This window comes from Bombus flavifrons, chromosome 17 (genome assembly GCF_040668555.2).
Source record: "Bombus flavifrons isolate JBK064 chromosome 17, iyBomFlav1_principal, whole genome shotgun sequence".
NCBI classification, from domain to species: Eukaryota; Metazoa; Arthropoda; class Insecta; order Hymenoptera; family Apidae; genus Bombus; species Bombus flavifrons.
In genome coordinates, this window is record NC_138458.1 from 4,644,715 (window position 1) to 4,664,870 (window position 20,156).

The window sequence follows — 20,156 nt, forward strand, 5'->3', positions numbered from 1 at the left end:
CTCGATAAAATTTCTCGTTTACGTTATTGCGTTCGGATTGTACGAAAACCGATCTGCATTTTAACGAAACGCGTTGTTATCGTTTACGGTTTGTTTTCTGGAAACAATTGATGAAATAGTTAATATAGCAAATTTCTGTCATATCGTTTGATTATCGATAATAAAGTATTTGCATTTCGTTTCCTAATGACGCGCAATAATGAACATTTCACTAATGATGCCACCTATTCCGATCAACTTTTTTTTACATATTTGCATCGTTGGCGATTGAAAATAAAAACAACAATTGTATCTTGATTCTATAATAACAACTTCACAGCAGTTGTACAATTAACTCTCGTATCGAATTTACGGTAATTAAAGCTATGTGTGATTCGCTAAAAACACGCCGTATATTTTTTATCGTTTAACTCAAGCGTCTAGCTATTTTACGATAAATTATAATATATTTAATACGTTGAAAATTGACAGTAATTTAAAAATTGACATAATTTACGGACGAAACGAAATATTATATCTGTACGTATTATAAATAATAAGAAACAAAACGGCGTTCATCTGATTTTTCACTGATGTCTGAATCAACTTCATCTAAAATAAACTAAAATAAACTTCACTGTCCCGCTATCACAAATATTATTTTTTATTTTACACTTTGGGTATCGCTTGGTACAGCCGACGATACACGTGCACAAATTTTTTCACTGCATTCAACTGATTGATTTTCCATTTTCGACCGCCTTCTCTTTACTGAGTGGAAGATTTTCAAAAAAATTGCACATCCATATCGGTTTCTTATTATTCAAGCGCACAATGTAAAACGTTCTGTTTATAGCATTCATTGCTTTTCTACTGTTTTACTTAACAGTAGTTGTTGCGAATTCTCAACTAAGTGCCCATCAATCAGGTTGCGACTGATCGGTTGATATCGTGAACGAGATTAACGTTCACCGCGGAGGTAAATTACAGATGCGGAGTATGTTTAGGTTATTTATTTGCATCCTTCATTTATATCTGACCCATTGGCCACTTAGACTGTTTATTAGTCTCTTAATGAGACTGAGTACTAATGTACGTTTATGTGTTACTTAATGCGGTTTAGTGTACTAGGAAGAGTTCTAGACTCTGACGAACACTGTTTTCAGACTCTGTTCGCACTTTCTCAAAAAGCTTCGCCTGGTTCTTATGTACTAACTTTCCATCCCCTGAAATTAATGCTTACCATCCTTTTATCGGATGCCAATCTATTGCTTCAAATCTTGTACTTGTGTACTCTCTGGTATTGTTAATTTGTATCTGACCCATTGGCCACTTAGACTGTTTATTAGTCTCTTAATGAGACTGAGTACTAATGTACGGTTATGTGTTACTTAATGCGGTTTAGTGTACTAGGAAGAGTTCTAGACCCTGACGAACACTGTTTTCAGACTCTGTTCGCACTTTCTCAAAAAGCTTCGCCTGGTTCTTATGTACTAACTTTCCATCCCCTGAAATTAATGCTTACCATCCTTTTATCGGATGCTAATCTATTGCTTCAAGTCTTGTACTTGTGTACTCTCTGGTATTGTTAATTTATATCTGACCCATTGGCCACTTAGACTGTTTATTAGTCTCTTAATGAGACTGAGTACTAATGTACGTTTATGTGTTAATTAATGCGGTTTAGTGTACTAGCAAGAGTTCTAAGCTCTGACGAACACTGTTTTCAGACTCTGTTCGCACTTTCTCAAAAAGCTTCGCCTGGTTCTTATGTACTAACTTTCCATCCCCTGAAATTGATGCTTACCATCCTTTTATCGGATGCCAATCTATTGCTTCAAATCTTGTACTTGTGTACTCTCTGGTATTGTTAATTTGTATCTGACCCATTGGCCACTTAGACTGTTTATTAGTCTCTTAATGAGACTGAGTACTAATGTACGGTTATGTGTTACTTAATGCGGTTTAGTGTACTAGCAAGAGTTCTAGGCTCTGACGAACACTGTTTTCAGACTCTGTTCGCACTTTCTCAAAAAGCTTCGCCTGGATTTCATGTCCTGACGTTCCATCACCGTATCTTCATGCGGATAATACGGTGTTTCGTCATTGATGCTTGTCATTGATTGCTTTTAGTCATTAATTTAATTAATTCGCGTATCTCATTCTTATCGCTTTTAATTACCACGCTGTATTTATGCTTCCCAATACCTGCACAGATAATCTTCATAATCTTTGTATTTATCGTTGTAACGAGGATAGAGGCACTTGTGTTTTCTTTTAATCAAAAGGTGCACATAATTGCACAGTGGGCGCTGTGCAATAGAAGATGAAGGAAAATTGAAAATAAACAGCTGCAAGTAGAACGTACACTGAAGATAAAGCTGTGAGACGAGCGTGTAGAATATTCTTCTTTGGATGACACGTTATTCGGTGTATTTCTCGCCTTTCTTTTTATTTTTTGCCTTTCCTTCTACGATTTTTAGAGGAACGTATGAGACTTGAAAAAAAGTGGAACATCCGCGAAATTATATTTCATAAATAAAATACAGCACGTAAGATTTGATAAATTGAATAATAAAACGAGGTATATGAAAACACGTGTATTTTTATATTCGCAAATATCTCTGCCGATTTTCTCGTGATCTAATCGATTCAGCAAAATAGTAAAACAAAGCAAAATTCCGATGAAGCAAAGCAAAAGTGAAACTATCGGTTGGCGGGTAATTTGAATTCTGTAGAATTTACATATTTCTATATTTTTTCATCGTCACACGCATTATATGCATTTTTGTGCACTCTCAAATTTCCCCACAAACGCGTTGTAATCCGAGATCTGGCCGCTAGTCATAGTACGAAACGAAGTCGTTGATGGACGAAGGAAAAAACAACCGAAGAAAGAAGAAGAAAAATAAAACAAGAACGAGAATCGAGAGTTTCGAACGGGAGTGCACTGTCGTGTGCATCGGAACCGCGAGCGACGAAAAACCAGTGCACAGTCGGCCGGTTTCGCGTGGCCGCGAGTGCCATCATGCGATCAGATCGATTCGGGTCACCGATTTATCGATTAGTCCTGTCGATTTACTTGCTTCGTTTTTTCCGCCCGAATGAATGGCTTCTTTATCTCTGGCAATAGTTGAAGTCGTGAAGTCGTGGTAGGAGCGCAGCGTCTGGACCACTTTATTACATAGCGATCTAGTCGCACGACTTTTCCCCAGAATTTCCACCAATTCTTACGCAAAACACGCTTTCAGAAGCAAGTAGATTTTCCACCTTTTTCTTCAGGAACGAAAAATACGAGGAACTTAAGAATTTTATCTGAGATTTTATGCAAAATCTCGAACGATTTGGTTGTATGTGTTTTCGATGCTTTAGGTTGCAAAAAAGGTGCACGTAAAATAATTGTTTTGTAAAATAATAATGTAAAATAATTTTTGTATAAAATTCAAGGTATCTTTTATATCTTGCTTTATAAATTCGTTTAACATCGATGTTATCTTCCTTTCTAATATTAAATTCTTCAGTTTTGTTTCCACATTATTCATCGTTTTGGTCATTTTTATTCGCCATAGCACACCCGTATATTTTTGTAATTTTGAGAATGGAAATTGTAGCAAAAACGTTTAACACGTGAAAAATTGCTGCACCATAAGTATAGTTTCTCTGTTTAAAAAATCGAACGCACGTACGGTGCATCTCGCGAGCGAAAAGAGAAATCGAGCACCTCGAAGCTTACGATAAGCATACGGTCACCCGACGGTTTATTCAAACTCATTTCTCTCGAAAACGAAGCCTCAAACGAAAAAATGTTACTCTTCTTTTTCGACTTATTTTTTCACGTAGAATCACCACTCCAACCCTTGTATACGTGTCTATGTATGTATACGCTGCGTACGTATATCGTCACACGTGCTTCTTCTCCCTCCTATGCACGTAATTTTCTTAATAACTTACTTTACTTTTCTCTAACTTATTCTACTACAAGAACACAGCGATAACACACGTAGCATGTAGAATAAAGCTACCAGCAACAACAGGTTGTTACGTACACGCACGTCTACATAAATAGTTCAGTCTTCGAAGACTGAAATATGATACGCGGGTTTTCGTCTACGCGACGCGTCTGTGTGCCTAATCTGCTGTGTTGTCGAGGCTGCACTGTATGTGTGCACGCATATACATAAGACTCGAGGATGTATGAACTGGTTCGATGTAACTTAAAAACGAGAAACAGATAAGAATGATAAAAAGCGCGAGTCATTAACATTCCCATGTCGAAATACGTATCTAGTTATGGTAATTGCTACTAATTATAGCGACCAAAGCTACAAATTCTTGGAATTTATCTTATCGTGGTGAAATGACTCACGGGATATCATAGAAATATTTTGATATATCGAGTCAACCAGATATCCAACGCCAATACGTAGCTATCGCTATTTCGTGTGGCGCCACACACAACGCGGAAATAAATCCACGTTAAAAGTTGCCATTTTCCATTACGATCGCTGACCATGCGAATAAGAAACCGCGTCATTTCGAAGGTCGTTGTGGGTCTACAACGAAATCGGTGAATTTATGCAATTTATGGAAAATTTCGAAACGTGGAAGTTGCCAAGATAGTTTTGAAAAATAAAAAAAATTGGTAGAAGAAATATTTGAGGTTATGGCAGCCATTATGGTTCCGTTTCTTTAACCATCTTCATAGAAATACATATTTCAGTATATATTTGTCTACAAATATAAAGATAACGGTTTATTTATTTCTACGCGTATATGTTCATACGTAGTTCAGTTTTTTCAAGAGTCAAAATTGTAAATTAATCAGTGGATTGGCAACTAAGTGATTGCGGATTTTGTCATTAGGTGGTATTAGTTGCCAAACCAATACATTGGGTATTGTGGAACACAGAAACACACGTATAGCACATCTCTGTTCTTCCTTTTTTCTTTTTCTCCGCGCGTTTCGTTGCTCGCAGTTTGCGAACGAATATCACACGTTGCGATCTCGCACGGCGAAATGGAAACGCAAACGGTGAAATATTTTCTAATCGTCGGCTGCTGGTTCGCTCGCTGCGATCGCGATAACCGCGAACTTCGAAGCTTCAAGTTTAATTGCCATTTGCCTACGTGTAAAATTTGCTTCGTTTTTCCGGCGAAATTTCATTCGTTTCAACGAACAGTGCAGCGTTTGTCACGTGTCTAGGGCCGCTTGAAAAAAAAAAAAAAAAATGATGGACAAGGTAATTGTCATCGTTGCACGAAATAAATAAGTCCACTGGCTTCGACTTTAATTTCATCGCAAATTCGTTAGATTTGCGAAGTTGATTAAAATTAGCAAATTCAATGGAAAAGTATAGACCAATAAGAATACTCGTTGCAAAAGCTTCGTCAAACGCAAGATGATCTGCACCAGCTGCCGCGGCGATCGTCTTAAAAGTCGATTTTAACGCCAACGATGAAACAGCATTAAACAAACTGTTCATATTCGAAACTGAAGAGACAGCTGTTCCAGTAAAATCGGTTTCGTTATTCGATAAACTGAATGAATTCGAATTTGCTTGATTGACATTTGCAATTAATTTATATATATATTTATATTCTAAAAAAGTTAATTAATTATCTAAGTTAATTATTAATTGAAACATATTATGCAAACGTAAATAGCGAAATTTCGAAAGAAATTTTGGACAGAAAAGAAATTCTGTGGGCAAGTGGTCGCGATGATCCACAGATTCTGAGCAGCGGTAACGTTACATGATGGCAGCAGCAATTTTATTAAAAATATAATTTAATTATAAATACAATTTGAAGAACTTTGAAAATGAAACTGTGCCAATTTTTAGTATAAAAAGGAACGTCGAATTATACGAAAAATATTTCCCGCTGTTGGTCGTAAAAATGGCTTTTGGAGTAGACTAATAAAATTTTTTTCTCATCTTCCTTTCTCTTTTTTTTTTATCATTTGTTCCATTGACATAAACGCAGAATTACACCAGACAAGGATAAGATGATATTTAGCAAATGTCATGAAACACAGAATTAATGGACTTGAAATGGATTACGTACATTTTTCTTGCTTTACGAGGCAACGGCGCAAAATAGTAGGATATTACGGTCGATCGTACACGTCGAAACGATGTATCACATTTTGCGAAGGTATCGCACGATCGAAATTCCCTGAATTTCAAAAGCACGCGAGTTTGCATAGAAAAAGACGTCACATTACGGTTGGCAACTAAGTGATTGTGGAATTTGTCATTAGATGGAGAAAATCCGCAATCACTTAGTTGCCAACGAAACGGATAACAAAAGAAAATTGGAAAAAACGTATTTGAAATATGGTTGATAATTTGCGATAGCAGAGTATCAAACAAGTTACCAAAGTTATGCAATTTGTCCATAAATCAACAGTTAAGTGAGTAGCTAAAACGCGTGGCAAAAAGCGAGCGACGACGAGTATACTCGTCAAGCACGGAGCACGCGTGGCTGTATAACACAGAATTAAGTTTCAACAAAACGACTGTTTCATTTCTTAATTTTATTACTAAATTGCAATTTAAACAGCAAATGGTATTCACTTTTTACACTCGACGAGTATACTCGTCAAGCAGAGAGCACGCGTGGCTGTATAACACAGAATTAAGTTTCAACGAAACGACTGTTTCATTTCTCATTTTTATTATTAAATTGAAATTTAAACAGCAAATGGTATTCACTTTTTACACTCGACGAGTATACTCGTCAAGCAGAGAGCACGCATGGCTGTATAACACAGAATTAAGTTTCAACAAAACGACTGTTTCATTTCTTATTTTTATTATTAAATTGAAATTTAAACAGCAAATGGTATTCACTTTTTACACTCGACGAGTATACTCGTCAAGCAGAGAGCACGCGTGTCTGTATAAGACAGAATTAAGTTTCAACAAAACGACTGTTTCATTTCTTAATTTTATTACTAAATTGCAATTTAAACAACAAATTGTTACTAGCTTTTCGCGCGACGAGTACACTCGTCAAGCAGAGAGTACGCGTGTCTGTATAACACAGAATTAAGTTTCAACAAAACGACTGTTTCATTTCTCATTTTTATTATTAAATTGAAATTTAAACAGCAAATGGTATTCACTTTTTACACTCGACGAGTATACTCGTCAAGCAGAGAGCACGCGTGTCTGTATAAGACAGAATTAAGTTTCAACGAAACGACTGTTTCATTTCTTAATTTTATTACTAAATTGCAATTTAAACAACAAATTGTAACTAGCTTTTCGCGCGACGAGTACACTCGTCAAGCAGAGAGTACGCGTGGCTGTATAACACAGAATTAAGTTTCAACAAAACGACTGTTTCATTTCTCATTTTTATTATTAAATTGAAATTTAAATAGCAAATGGTATTCACTTTTTACACTCGACGAGTATACTCGTCAAGCAGAGAGCACGCGTGTCTGTATAACACAGAATTAAGTTTCAACGAAACGACTGTTTCATTTCTTAATTTTATTACTAAATTGCAATTTAAACAACAAATTGTTACTAGCTTTTCGCGCGACGAGTACACTCGTCAAGCAGAGAGTACGCGTGGCTGTATAACAAAGAATTAAGTTTCAACGAAACGACTGTTTCATCTCTCAATTTTATTACTAAATTGCAATTTAAACAGTTGATTGTAAATCTTTTCCGTATTTTTTAAGTATACTCGTTACGACACAAAATGTTGCCATTTTTTCATGACGAGGGTCCTGTTCAACATATTTACGCTAACAACTGTGTATTATTGTTGGAAGAAACGAGCTATTGCTTTGAACATTGCGACTGTTTCCTGCAAAATAAACAGCCGTGTTTCTCTCGGCTCGTTTGTTTTTCTCTCTATTCAAAATATGCAAATAATCTCTCGAAAATATGCAAAACACTTTGCGAATGTGCTCGCGCAGACATCTATCTTCCCTTTTAAGGTTCCAGGTTTGTCGTCGTTGATGCACCGTGTTTTCTAGATAGGCAACACTCTCTCAGTCAATCATTTTTCCACTTTCTTTCTCCTTCCATTGCCTTACGCTCTCTTTTTAACAACCGTCCGCCAACAACTTTCTTGCGCTTCCAAATCGTTCGTATTTTACGCGACGCGATACGATCGGCGAACGAGCAAAAAGCGCGCAAAATTGAACGGACCAACGTCGGTCCAAAAAACCGACTTGCCAAAGATATCGTCGTTTTTGCTCGGTTTTATCGTTTAGCGAAAGTACCGCTGTCCCGCGCGTATCTTTCCGATCGATTTGCCGTGATCCATCGTCGCGCGGTCACGTGGCAAAAAGGGCACGCAAGTTACGTGGCGATGCTCGTTTGCATCGGCTGCAAACGATCGAAGATCGTAAATCATCGTTTTTTGTGAAAATCGATGCGAAAATAATAAAAGAAATCGGAAAAAGGCAGAAGTTTTCCCACTTTTTCAAACTCGTAATCTTTGTATTGGCTTGGCAACTAAGTGATTGCGGATTTTGCCGTTAGGTGGTATTGAGAAAATCCGCAATCACTTAGTTGCCAAGTCAATATTTTACCGTATGTTAACAACTGGTTGAAACTGTGCGAATTCGTATCATCTTTTCTTTGCATGAACAACGTACGGAGGATAAAGTGAAAGATACGGTCGATTTTCAAATCTGCAATTTTTCTTTTGTATAGATACAGTGATACATGTACAGAGTGTTTCATCTAACTTGATAGATTCGTTCGTTTATCGTCGTAGAACGAGTATTGAAATTAATGGCAAACGTTTCGTGATTTTCTCGTTGGAGGTCACGTTAAATTTCTTTCCTTTTTTATTTTTGCCAGCTGTAAGATTACTCTTGTAATGAAAATACGTAGTCGCGTTTAAAAATACTCGGATGATCTTGAAATGTCGACAAATATAGGAAAATATGTTAGTATGCTTCATAGTAATAGAATTTTGTAGAAGGTATATCATTTGGCAATGACAACTTATCTCGTTTTTGCCGACGAGTTAAAGCGCTTTTTCAATATATCTGACCTTGACGGTATGTTTTCTTGCCTAACACATTTGCCCTTCTAACCGAATATTCTCCTGCTCTGATGCCTTCTCCTATCGTAAAAACTAAGCGAGATGTTTAAAACGGTGGAATTAGGCGATATACGAAATATCTATACGGAGGTATACGAATATACTAAAATAGACACGACGTACTGTTGTTTTCTTGCAGAAAGAAAAACGTACAAATCTGTGGTTAAACATACAATACATATAGCTGGATATTAAATGCAAAATTAATTAATAAAATTAATACTTAATTCTTAATACTTGATACTTAACACAGTTTGTTATTTTTCTGTTATAATTTCTGTGAAAACATCCAAATTCCGTGTCATTAGGTGGTATCGACAAAATCCCCAATCGCTTAGTTGCCAATAACAATATACATAACAGTAGGAAAAAAACTGTCGAGTTATTATTTATGGTCATGTGGACGTTCAAGGGCAAGCGTCGAAACCAGCGAATTTCTACGTTAGAAAAAGTTTCTCACACAGGCTCTATCTATGTTTGGGAGTTTTTTTAGCCTAATTCTCCTTCAGGCCCTGCCAGTGTTTTGTATACAATTTCTGTAAAGGACGTTTGGTCGAAGCGCGAGCATGTGAGGTTTATAAGTGCGCGTTAGTCGTGTTACCAGGCCGTTGGGAATAAGCTGCAGAAACAGATATAGAAGTTTGGAGAAACAGTAGAGTTAGTTTTATTGCACCGGGAGAAGAGAAAGGGAATTGGCGAAGTAGCGGCTACGTTAAAAAAGAAACGTTTGGCGGAAGATTGGAAAGAAAAGAGTGTTAATTGTTTAAGAAAAATTGTATTTTCAATATTTGAAAACGTTTACACCGTTTCGTGGAACGTATGGAACAGCACCTAACCACACGCCAAACTTTGGTGAGTAATCATAATTAATTTCAGTTTTATTTGGATAATTTAATTGCTGTTTGATTTTATGTGTATAATTAGCATTGATATTTGCAACATCTTGCGATATCAAAATTCGAACTTTCTCGGTGTTCCTTTTCTTAATATTTCTTTTAATATATTTTGAAAATATTTTTCTTAATATTTGGACAACAATACAGGTAACAAACAATAACTGGAAAGTATTTTTTACGTTATCTACGTGGGCTATTGTAACATAGCGTAATACATTTTTCTTGGTACTTTGCTATATTTACTGAAAATATAGAACTTGGCAATTACAATTGTACGAATCTTGTTGTCGCTGACTATACGTGTAGCTATATAGACAGCTATATAGAAAGGACGAAGGAGCGGCAAAAGTTTTTATGTTTGGCAGGGAAACCTATAATAGTCGAAGCGTTATACGCGTTGGCAACGGAAGAGAATAATAGCGTGGTAATCGCGAATCGTTTGGACATGCAAGGTCGGTCTATAATAGCTGAAACACTTTTCTTATCAACTCGCCTAATGTCTTTCCGACAACGATAACTTTTCCATGGAAATGAAATTTTAGTTGTGCAAACGTGCGTTTCTAAAAATCATTAATTACATATATATGTATGTCTACACTGTGTCTGGTTTATCTCGAACCGAGACACAGTGTTTCAGACAAAATTTGTATCGTGAGGACAGCTGTTTAAATATCTCGAAATACACGAATAAGGAACACAACTCAACAATGTCAAATCAATGGGAAAACTTTTAAATTATATGAAAATTATATGAAAATTATATCGAGGAGGAGAACCGCTCAAATATTTCGAGTAGTTTGAATGATAGGAGAACAGATTTCAGATAAACATCGCGTAGTATTGAGGCGGACGAGTGCTCAAATATTTCGAAGAATTTGAATGATAGGAGAACAGATTTCAGATTAAAGTTGTGTAGTATTGAGGGGGCAAATGCTCAAATATTTAGAAGAATTTGAATGATAGGAGAAAACGTTTCAGACAAAACTTGTATCGTGAGTGACAATTGCTCAAATATCTCGGAAAGCACGAATAATTGGAAATAATGCTTCAGACAAAAATTATATCGAGGAGGAGAACCGCTCAAATATTTCGAATAGTTTGAATGATAGGAGAACAGATTTCAGATAAACATCGCGTAGTATTGAGGCGGACGAGTGCTCAAATATTTCGAAGAATTTGAATGATAGGAGAACAGATTTCAGATTAAAGTTGTGTAGTATTGAGGGGGCAAATGCTCAAATATTTAGAAGAATTTGAATGATAGGAGAAAACGTTTCAGACAAAACTTGTATCGTGAGTGAAAATTGCTCAAATATCTTGGAAAGCACGAATAATTCGAAATAATGCTTCAGACAAAAATTATATCGAGGAGGAGAACCGCTCAAATATTTCGAATAGTTTGAATGATAGGAGAACAGATTTCAGATAAACATCGCGTAGTATTGAGGCGGACGAGTGCTCAAATATTTCGAAGAATTTGAATGATAGGAGAACAGATTTCAGATTAAAGTTGTGTAGTATTGAGGGGGCAAATGCTCAAATATTTAGAAGAATTTGAATGATAGGAGAAAACGTTTCAGACAAAACTTGTATCGTGAGTGAAAATTGCTCAAATATCTTGGAAAGCACGAATAATTGGAAATAATGCTTCAGACAAAAATTATATCGAGGAGGAGAACCGCTCAAATATTTCGAATAGTTTGAATGATAGGAGAACAGATTTCAGATAAACATCGCGTAGTATTGAGGCGGACGAGTGCTCAAATATTTCGAAGAATTTGAATGATAGGAGAACAGATTTCAGATTAAAGTTGTGTAGTATTGAGGGGGCAAATGCTCAAATATTTAGAAGAATTTGAATGATAGGAGAAAACGTTTCAGACAAAACTTGTATCGTGAGTGAAAATTGCTCAAATATCTTGGAAAGCACGAATAATTCGAAATAATGCTTCAGACAAAAATTATATCGAGGAGGAGAACCGCTCAAATATTTCGAATAGTTTGAATGATAGGAGAACAGATTTCAGATAAACATCGCGTAGTATTGAGGCGGACGAGTGCTCAAATATTTCGAAGAATTTGAATGATAGGAGAACAGATTTCAGATTAAAGTTGTGTAGTATTGAGGGGGCAAATGCTCAAATATTTAGAAGAATTTGAATGATAGGAGAAAACGTTTCAGACAAAACTTGTATCGTGAGTGAAAATTGCTCAAATATCTTGGAAAGCACGAATAATTCGAAATAATGCTTCAGACAAAAATTATATCGAGGAGGAGAACCGCTCAAATATTTCGAATAGTTTGAATGATAGGAGAACAGATCTCAGATAAACATTGCGTAGTATTGAGGCGGACGAGTGCTCAAATATTTCGAAGAATTTGAATGATAGGAGAACAGATTTCAGATTAAAGTTGTGTAGTATTGAGGGGGCAAATGCTCAAATATTTAGAAGAATTTGAATGATAGGAGAAAACGTTTCAGACAAAACTTGTATCGTGAGTGAAAATTGCTCAAATATCTTGGAAAGCACGAATAATTGGAAATAATGCTTCAGACAAAAATTATATCGAGGAGGAGAACCGCTCAAATATTTCGAATAGTTTGAATGATAGGAGAAAGGATTTCAAATTAAAGTTGTATTATGAGCGACAAATGCTCAAATATTTCGAAAAGCACAAATAATTCGAAACAACGTTTCAGACAAAACTTGTATCGTGCAGACGAATGTTCATATGTTTCGGAAAGTAAGAATAATTCGAAACAATATTACAGACAAAAATTATATCGAGAAGGAGAACCGCTCAAATATTTCCAATAGTTTGAATGATAGGAGGAAACGTTTCAGATAAAAGTTGCGTAGTATTGAGGGGGACAAATGCTCAAATATTTCGAAGAATTTAAATAATAGGAGAAAATGTTTCAGACAAAACTTGTATCGTGGGGACAACTGCTCAAATATTTCAAAAAGTACGAATAATTCGAGACAATGTTTCAGACAAAAATTATATCGAGGAGGAGAACCGCTCAAATATTTCGAATAGTTTGAATGATAGGAGAAAACGTTTCAGATCAAATTTGTGCAGTATTGAGGGGGACAAATGCTCAAATATTATAATAAAAAATATTATAATATTATTATATAATATAAAAATATTATAATAAAAACGTTTCAAACAAAACTTATATCGAGGAGAAGAATTGCTGTTTTCTAATGTTTCCAAAATAGTCATTCAGTGTCGAGTAGTCAGTTTCAGTTATCCGACTTGTATTGCTCTCTAAAATTCGAACGTTTTCACGACGATATAATTAAGCGGATGGTGCGAAAAGCACAAGTTCGTAGTGTTTTGAGAACGTCCCAATATCAGCTACAAGAACACGTAAGAAAACACGAAGGTCTTCAAGGTATACAAATCCCAATGTCATCTTCGCACGAAGTTTTAAGGTCAAACACACAAAAATATAGCGTTTTTTTTTTTTTATAGCAATTTTTGTCCGAAACATCTTTTCCTATCGTTTGTATTTTTCGAAATATTTGCACGATTCGAGATAAACCGGACACGCTGTATGTACAACTGTACCTTAACTCTGTATAATTTCACATTGGATTCCCCTGTTTCGTAAGATTTCTCCATTTTTTCCCTCCACTTTACGTAATTGTTATAATATAGATGCACTTGAGCAGCTAAAGAATTCCAATTTTATGAGTCATCGAAATGTTTGTTCATAGTTTGAGACGCAATAATTACAATGATGTGATTTGTGCGTTTCGAATTGTCACCGATTCGTCATTACAGCATCACAATATTAAAATAAAACTGTACATAGAGTAGGTCGCAGACTCGACCGCCCAAACTGTCAGAGTTGAATATCGACAGGCAAAAAGAAGAAAGAAAAATATCGTTATAGAGTGTTTGTCAATAGGATGCTTTGTCACAGAGTTATAAATAAACGAAATAAACAACGACGCATTTTCCATCGCAGTACGCAGAAGTCGACTGTATTATCGTATCAGCGTAGTTACGTGTTCTTTATCATGTGGCAACAATTTCGTGTACGCAAGCTAACAATTTGATAATTACAAAATATAACAATATAACAAACACGATTGACCGCTACCTTTGGTTCCTCGTGTCGAAACGTTTTGCCCTCGCGCCCGCACACAAACTTTGCGTCGATAAACAATGCGACTAATTACGTCGCGCAGTTTTCCAAAGAGAATTTTCCTGAGTCTCGACAACTGCGTCGTTGTCTGTTCATGCGTGCAACATTATCTCTTTCCAGCGCCGCAACAAGACGTTTATTGGCAAACTTTATGTAACATTTTGCTCTTCTTTTTTCTTTGTATCTTTCTTTTTCGTAGATCAAATTCTCGCAGTTTGATCGTTTAACCAGCTAGCTGCAAAATTTCGTTTCGTTTTATCTGTGGTGAGGTTAGGTCGTGGAGCGCGTAAATACGTACGAGCGACGACGAGTATACTCGTCAAACGCACCTTAATCGAATTTAACTGGTTTAGTTTCGGACACCCTGTACGTGGAACCTTTCCGACTCATGTACTTTTCATGGAAGACTTGCCTGGAATCAATTGCTTTTTTTTTGTGATGTAAAATGAATTGAAAAACATTCACAGTCTCGTCGTTATGCGGCGACCTTGAGAAATTCGAGGTTATTCGAGCCATTGTATATAGTATAGTGATATATATAGCGAATATATTGAAACATCGGCGTCTTCTATTTATATTTTTCTGACAAACTCACCATCTATGCAACGTGTACTTCACCCCATAGTAGGTGCCATAGTCGATAAAATTATGGTCAGTTGGAAAAGGTACACATTTTGTGTCCTCCACAGTGTTGAGACTCGAATAGCAACGATAAAACGTACCATTCTTTGTCCTTGTTATACAGATGGACAACTTGATTATACTTTGATAGGTGGACAAAGCTGTTGCATTTCATGGGATCACAGCAAAATGCATACTTTTGGTAGAAAAATTTGATAGAAACTTTTTTCCTTGTTTATTTGAAACGGTACAATTTGTTATTGGTCTGTATTTATCTATAATTCTGCTTTTATTTATTTTCCATTTAACTCTGCTCATGGAAATTCAATGAAAATCGTGCAGACACATATCACAGACAACGTGTACGTGTACAGTTCTACATATAAAATGTGAGATAATTTGTACAAATTTTAAGAACCTTGTTTAACCGTATCAATGTGCATACTTTTTGTCGTGAACAAGACGTTTGTTGGTCTCAAGTAATTTTTTGTTCAAACTTCAGAGAAATGGTAATTTCAATATGGCAATATAATCTGATGTTGTATGTTATTTGATATATGTAATCTGATACATATATTTTATTATCTCAAATTATATCAAATTATATTACATATGGTAATATAGACTTACAGCACTCACGATAACAAGTTGTTCACACCTTTTGTAATACATTTCATTAAATTCATCGCTTTTCTCTCTCTATATTCAATTTCCATTGCGAAAGCTGAATGAATTTCCGCTTCATACGGAAACGAGGTTTATTCTGTGAGATCGGAACGAGACAATGTAAATCGTTACAAGCTGCACGCAATGACGTGCAATTTCTGATAACAATCTTGTTAGCACATTTCTAATCTCTTTTTATGCTTTCGCAGTGGTCATTCGTCGCCGTGTTCAGCTCCAACTTTGTTGTGCTGTCTCAAACAATGCGGTTCCTCTTTTTACTAATATCATTTTCTTCCCTCTTTCTGTTTCTCTTTTTCACGTTTATTTCCTATCGATTCATTCAGCATATCTTTGCAATCGCGTTTCTGTGAAATTGCATAATTCCACGCAAATTGCGCTTGCATAAAAGAAGCAGTGGCATGCTCAAACACGTTCAAACACGATCAAACGCATTCAAACACGATCAAACACGTTCAAACACGATCAAACACGTTCAAACGCGTTCAAACACACGACGAAACGTTATGGAACGTGGAAAATATCAAATGACCACCAGTACTTTTCGACGAGCTACGCAGTTGCGTCGTTTCGCTGTAATCGTATGCGAGGGCAAACGAACTCGGATCTTCTTCTTCTTCAAACATTTCTGGCAACTGTTCGAAATCGATGCTGTTGCTCGGTGAATACAGCGATGATTTCGGAGAGGCAGTTCGCGTGATATCGTCTTGCAGCGAAGAATTTAAGAATATAGCGAATGCGACAAGCGTAAATTTTGATAAGCTTCTCGAAAAATTTGGTTTCCATGGTACTCGATTGTTCCTTCGTTGAAAATTCCATCTTTTCTTTTCACGTTTATTTCGAATCAATTTACGTGTATGTGTATAAGTAACAGTGTAGAGGTACTGTATATGTGTTGTATACGCAATAGCCTAATATATATATACGTATACATACAATTCATATACAGGGTGTCCTAAGAATCAGTCCTCGTGATTTTGTCAGCTACTTCTGGTAATGTAGCGAGAAGGATGTTACCAGCGAAAATTAATCAGCTTCCCATCGGCCACAAATCGCGACACGTGATCGTAGCGAGAATTTCGAAAAAAGCTTTGCTTCGATGAGAAGTCAAGGTCACCTCTGTTTCTTTAAATTGAACGATACACGTCCTCGTGCATCGTTTCTTTCGTTATTTAAAATACGACTTCTCTAGTTTAAAACGTATATTTTTGTTTGCAAGAATTCCGAAAGAAAATTATTATTTGAAAAGTTATAATTTTTAGTCCGAACGAAATTAAACAATTTCGTCTCAAACGAATCTCTTTTTTCACACATTCGGTTTACCAAAATGCGCTGCCAGCGATGAAATTCAGAAATTAAATAGTCGTTTCGTGACAACTTAATTCTTTATCGTGACAGCCACGCGCAATCCTTATTCGACGAGTATACTCGTCTTCAACGAGGTCGCAACAGCTGTTTGGTTAAAGTGCGTTTCTATCGTTTCTCGTACGACCGTCCTGTACTTCTGCAGCAAACTCCACTTGGAAATGCCATATTTTCCCATTCAGAAATTTCCGTTTGCTCGCCAAATTTCCATTCTGTCGTCGCAAGCTCGTTATACCGCGCGACACAATTTTTAATTTGACGCGTTAATTTGACGCGAGTTCGCTTCGCGTTTACGTCGACGAAAGAGTTGCGCTCGGTGTAATTAAGCGTTGCTTGCCGCGGTTTCTGCGACTGTTGGCCGCCAAATGGCAGCGCCGCGCTCTTGCAAACTCGACTTAAGAGGAAAAACGGCCGCGCTCGCTGCTTGCCAAGGGTGAAACAGTGACGTAACGTCGATCTGGTGCAATGCGGAAGGCGGCTGTGCGCGGGCGGGGAAATCTTCCTTCGCGTAAAATACGACCACGTTCGAGCGACCATCGAATCTGATGATTTGCTCTGATGAGAAGATCGATCTGTCGGATGATACAATCGTTACTCGAGTATGTCATAGTGCAATTTCATTCGATGTTTATGTAGTGACAATCGCACCTAGTCACTTAGCTGTCGCAACCTCTTTGAAAACCGTGTACCTAAAATGGTACACGTCGCAGAAAGCAAGCGACGTGTACCGAAAATGGTACACGTCGCAGGATGTAAGCGACGGCGAGTATACTCGTCAAACACAGAGTGTGTATGTAACGAGCCGTTGTAATGTAGAGTTAAATTTCAATGAAACGGCTGTTGCAATCTTTTATTTACGCGTGACGAGTATACTAACCTAAAACTAAACCTCGAACGAACAAATTCTATCGCATATCTTTTTCTTACTTTGCCACAACCAGTCACCTCCCACCTGTTTGACGCGTTATTCCGCCACACCCTGTATATGTCGAGTTGTAACAATAAATTCCTCCTATTGACAATACACGCGTGGAAATGTTACAAATCTGACAGGCGATTTAATTGCCGCGTGAAAATTCGATGACCCAGTTTTCCGCTCAATTCACGTGTTCTTGAAGCTACGACGTTGCTATTGAGGTTTTCGTGGCTTGCGAATGTCTCTGTATCTCAAATATATAATAATATAGAAGTATAGAAATATAGCATCGGTTTCTATCAGTTGGCAGGTTCAACAAATACAGAACTGCGTTCGTTGAAAACTCTGCCTCGAGGCACTGCAGTTTTAATTGGAAAGACGCCTGAAAGTTCACCATTCGTCCTGCTTATCGATCGACCATCGATCTCAGCTACGAACCGACCAAGTCAAAGAACGTTGATAGACACCGTTGGATTTATTAGCAGATGGTAGATGTAACGAGGGAAGATGCGAGAAGCGAGCTTTCTAACTCTTCTCACCACGCTCAGAATTTCTAGCACTATAATGCCACAGTGGATACCCTTCCAAGGTCCCATTTTAGCGCCTAAATATCTGAAGACCTCATCCGGGTCAATTTCTGGTATTTGGACTTCATTGAGCCCTGCTCTTAGATCCTTAACGAACCAGGTGTCCTTTTTGGTGACCACCTGAAACGTTTGGCTCTTCTCCCTGGAGATGGTCATGCCTAGGCCCTTCATGTATTTATGGAACGTATCCACTTGACGTTGTGCCTTGTTCTCATCTTCGCCAAGTAGGACGATGTCATCGGTGAAAGCTAGGATTCAGACTTTTCTATTACGACTAACATTTATGCCACTGCTTTGTTGTTCGATCGTTTCTTACAGCGGCTCTAAACATAAATTGAATAGCAGCTGTGACAATGGGACACTCTGCTTGACTCGTCTAAGGATCTCAATCTCCACCTCTATATTAATTTCAGTTTTAATCCTTTGGATCCTTAACGAACCAGGTGTCCTTTTTGATGACCATCTGGAACGTTTGGCTCTTCTCCCCGGAGATGGTCATGCCTAGGCCCTTCATGTATTTATGGAACGTATCCACTTGACGTTGTGCCTTATTCTCATCTTCGCCAAGTAGGACGATGTCATCGGTGAAAGCTAGGATTCAGACTTTTCTATTACGACTAACATTTATGCCACTAGTTTGTTGTTCGATCGTTTCTTACAGCGGCTCTAAACATAAATTGAATAGCAGCTGTGACAATGGGACACTCTGCTTGACTCGTCTAAGGATCTCAATCTCCACCTCTATATTATTTTCAGTTTTAATCCATTGGATCCTTAACGAACCAGGTGTCCTTTTTGATGACCACCTGGAATGTTTGGCTCTTCTCCCCGGAGATGGTCATACCTAGGCCCTTCATGTATTTATGGAACGTATCCACTTGACGTTGTGCCTTATTCTCATCTTCGCCAAGTAGGACGATGTCATCGGTGAAAGCTAGGATTCAGACTTTTCTATTACGACTAACATTTATGCCACTAGTTTGTTGTTCGATCGTTTCTTACAGCGGCTCTAAACATAAATTGAATAGCAGCTGTGACAATGGGACACTCTGCTTGACTCGTCTAAGGATCTCAATTTCCAGCTCTATATTATTTTCAGTTTTAATTTTCGTTTTGCATATTGCAATATTCGTTTCTTTGTGCATTTCGTTTACCACATTGATTATAGAGCCCTGCACACCATTTCTCGCCAGGTGAGGTTTTAGCGCCTAATGGGGTACTGTGTCAAACGCAAATGTACCTTGCATCGTGAAAATCTTCTTTTGAACGCGCAAGTTTGTCAGGTGTGTGAAGTTGCACGTTGGAAGTTTCACGTTAGACGAGTTTGGCGATTCGCCCTGACAATGCCAGATTGTCGTTGATTCGTGGCTGAGAATCATTGCGAATCGACGTGCCCATCAGGCATTAGACCGCTAAATTTTGATGGTACTTGCCTTATCATTCGATCAAGACATAACGAGCACAGTTTGCGGGCCCTCGCCCCGAAGCAGCTGCGCCGTTATTATGCAAATGACTTTGATACGCCTACCGTTCACCTATCACTATCGTAATATGCCTAATCTGCCACTGCCGGAGGATGTGTGCAAAAAGTCATTGAAATGCTCCGCGCGTGGATAAGTAGCTATACGCGCTTTCAGCCAATAGGACGCCACGTGACGTGTACGTTTCCTTTTTCTTCCTATTTTTTTTTTTTTTTTTTATATCCTACATCGTAAAATTGTACATCCGCGGATGACATGTTCGAGAGAAAATCGTCCGACGTATATTCCTCGTACGTATATACAGCGCCGTATAATCGAAACACTCCATTTCCTCCTTCCTCGTTCGAGCTACTTGCTTGATTTTCTTTCTGGTTAGTGAAAATCGA

At 37.4% G+C, this 20,156-nt stretch overlaps 1 protein-coding gene across 9 annotated transcripts in view; it reads left to right on the forward strand.

Annotated features, from left to right (window-relative positions):
• Nucleotides 1-20,156, forward strand: part of KrT95D (phosphofurin acidic cluster sorting protein KrT95D) — a 172,346-nt gene that overhangs the window by 14,752 nt on the left and 137,438 nt on the right. Inside the window, exon 1 of one of the 9 annotated variants that reach the window (XM_069130841.1) lies at nucleotides 9,659-9,909. The exons of the other annotated variants lie outside the window; for them this stretch is intronic. The gene's annotated coding sequence lies outside the window, so the exon portion shown is untranslated. Of the gene's footprint in view, nucleotides 1-9,658; nucleotides 9,910-20,156 lie in introns of those variants that run through there. 9 annotated transcript variants of the gene reach the window in all.